Source organism: Benincasa hispida, chromosome 8 (assembly GCF_009727055.1).
Source record: "Benincasa hispida cultivar B227 chromosome 8, ASM972705v1, whole genome shotgun sequence".
In the NCBI taxonomy this organism is placed as follows: domain Eukaryota; kingdom Viridiplantae; phylum Streptophyta; class Magnoliopsida; order Cucurbitales; family Cucurbitaceae; genus Benincasa; species Benincasa hispida.
Window position 1 is genome coordinate 37,554,106 of NC_052356.1, and position 3,055 is coordinate 37,557,160.

Genomic DNA, 3,055 nt, shown 5'->3' on the forward strand with positions numbered 1-3,055 from the left:
GTTTTAAAAGTTTTGGTAATGCGATACATTTTTTGTTTCGTCATTCATCTGTACTTCTTATAGAAGAGAGGAATACTAGAGCATTAGAGATTTGGAGAAAGACTTTATTGATGTTTGATTCGTTGTTAGTTCATGTCTCTCTGGAAAGTGTCAAGCTGAAGAAAAAGAAGAAACACAAGAGAACAGAAAGGCCCAGGTTGGTAATTCTTTTGACATTATTTTCCAGCACCATTTGTTACATAAGTGTGCCATATTCAGATATTCCATCCTGCAGATGGTAGCAAAACTGCATGGAATTTTGAGACCATTTCTACTTCAGAGAATGAAATCTGATGTCGAGTTAATGCTCCCTCGGAAGAAAGAAATCATAATATATTGGTTATGATTGAAGGTAGCACCGTTTTTAATCTAATTGTTATAGATAGATTCTATAACCTGTGCATCAACTTCTCTTGTTTTCATAAATATTTTTTATATATTTAGATATATATCTCTGCCCAAATCCCTCTCGCTCTCGCTCATAAAGGCGAAATCCCTCCCTTTTCGGCTCTCGCCCAAATCCCTAGCTCTCGCTCGTAAAGTCCATCCGTTCTCGCTCATCCCTCCACTCTCGCTACTCTCGCTCATACCTCCACTCTCGCTCTCACACATAAAGTCCCCTCTCGCTCGCCCCGCCCCGGCCCCCGTTGCCAACACTAGAGGAAACTGATCCTATTAAATCTAGCGCCTTGAGTAAGTGTTGTCTCTTTTTTTTTTCCTTTTGACTTTGTATATTGGTGGTTTTTTTCCTTTAATTTTTTGGATTATATTCTTATCATCATGCGTTTGATAATTTATTCCATGCCTTCCAATTGGATTTTCTCTCTGTTGGGGGGAATGGGACAAGGACATGTGGATTAATTAGTATTCCTGTGGTGAACTATTAATATCACCATCACTTGTCAAAATTGCTTTCTTGACTTACTTACCAATGGTTTACACAAGATGTTTTAATTCATAAGTCTTGTCAAATTTCATGGCTGAAAATACAGTTAGCTACGTGTCGTGGTTGTTTGTTCCACAATAGTCCATGTGTGCTCAATTTGAATCATGCCTTTTTGAGTTAGTCCTACTAGTGGCCGCTTTATGTTTATTGTGTGGTGGTTTAATATTTGGTGATTGATCCTTATTAACAAGAATTATTGGAACAGGAAGTTCACTTTGGGAAATTGATAGTCTTCGACACCATTATTGTCCTCCTGTTTCAAGGTATGTAGTTTAATATTGATCCAGAAACTTCTGTTGCTTTGGATTTCATACTGAAAACTAGTCCTTATGTTCTTGTAGGTTAGTTTTATGCCTAGTATCCCCGTACAATCAAGTGTGTGAAGTGTTCAAGAGAGAGCTTGGCATGACACCGAATAAGGTATATTTACTTGGCTAAACCTATTTCATATAATCAGATTATGCATTCATTCTGTTGAATGGAGATTACTTTTGTAATCTGACAGAAGCTGGTTATCTTGATTGTGTTAATGTTACATATGAGTTGGCACTTCTGTTTTCTGTATTCTGATCACATTATAGCACGTTTCAATGTGTGTGACAGATTGAAGTTTCATTAACATTTGACCTTTCATATGATTATATAAATGTGGTTATGGTTATATATTAATTTTTCTCCTTAGATCAGAGTCTGCCTGAGGTTAAATTCTTAATCTCAGGCACATTACTTGTTAAGTTGAAGTTAAATTCTAAATTTTTCCAATTCTTCTGTAGTTGTTAGATGAGCTGAAGAAGAAGAATCCTGATAATGAAGTCCATCTCAACAATGTATATTACATCTCTTAATCTCTCAAACCCTCCCAAATTTGTAGACAAATAAAATTGTGTTGCCCTTACACGAAAGATTCTGTTGCCCTTGTAAAATCATAATCTTTGTATTACTTGTAATTTGTGTTTTCAAGGCTTGAATTATTGTACTCCTTTTAAATTATAATTCTATAGCAGAATTTGTGGATTAAATGTAATAGATTTACAATCCATATATGAATAATGTCATAGCCATAGTATTCGATGATGATATGTCATGTTATACGTTTTTACCGAAAAAATGGATTTGGCAAGGGAACTTTAAAAAATGGACAATAATTAATAAAACAGACAGATTCGGGCTTCAATGTCAGTTAAGAATCCAAAAAAAAAAAAGGCTTTAATGTCGGTTGTAACCGACATTAAAGACCTTTAATGTCGGTTGCAATCGACAAGCTTTAATCACTAAAGACCTTTAATGTCGGTTGCAACCGACATTGAAGGCTGTGTTATTGGTGTTATTGAAGCCCTTTAATGTCAGTTTAAAACCGACATTAAAGCCCGAATTTCTTCTAATGATAAGAGTGCTTAATTATTCTGATTTCTTCTGTTGCATGTTAGTTTACTATATCATTTATATGGAGAAAGGTTATTACCTTCTCCAAATATTTCTCTTTATATCCTTAGTGTTAATTAATTAAATAACCGTTATTTAATTAATTGACACATTAATTAAATGACCATATGTTAAATCTTATTTAATATACATTTAAATAATTATCATAAATATCATATATTTATACTAACCTTGAATCTCCTTTATTTCTTAATCAATTAATTAACCATTGATTAATCAATTAGATCATATTTAATATGGAGTTAATTAACATATAAATATCACATATTTATATGTATGTATCTCTTTATGAATCCAATTCATATAAATCTTATTAAAATATATCTCTCTTACATAATTTGGATTATAGACCATATCTATAATTAACCATTATATATTAATCTTATTAATATAAAATTCCCTCTTTTGATTCGAACAATTTAAATCATTCCTCTACTATCCTTTAGTGAGCTAACAAGGGGACCTTATGAACCTACATTTAAAAGCTCCAATGATACGAGATTAATTGATTAAACTTTTTTAATCCAATTAATCAATATTCTTAACTACCGATCACCCCACTAAAGATAGATAATTACACTCTCCTCATTGTAGATATATTTTTGTGTACATGGATATGAACAATCA

General features: G+C 32.6%; 1 long non-coding RNA gene across 1 annotated transcript; it reads left to right on the forward strand.

The window, feature by feature from the left end:
• Positions 1-322: 322 nt before the first annotated feature.
• LOC120082716 lies at positions 323-1,398 on the forward strand. Its single transcript, XR_005483249.1, has 3 exons — positions 323-391; positions 1,191-1,248; positions 1,327-1,398. It is a non-coding gene; the product is annotated as an uncharacterized LOC120082716 (long non-coding RNA).
• The last annotated feature ends 1,657 nt before the right edge of the window (positions 1,399-3,055 follow it).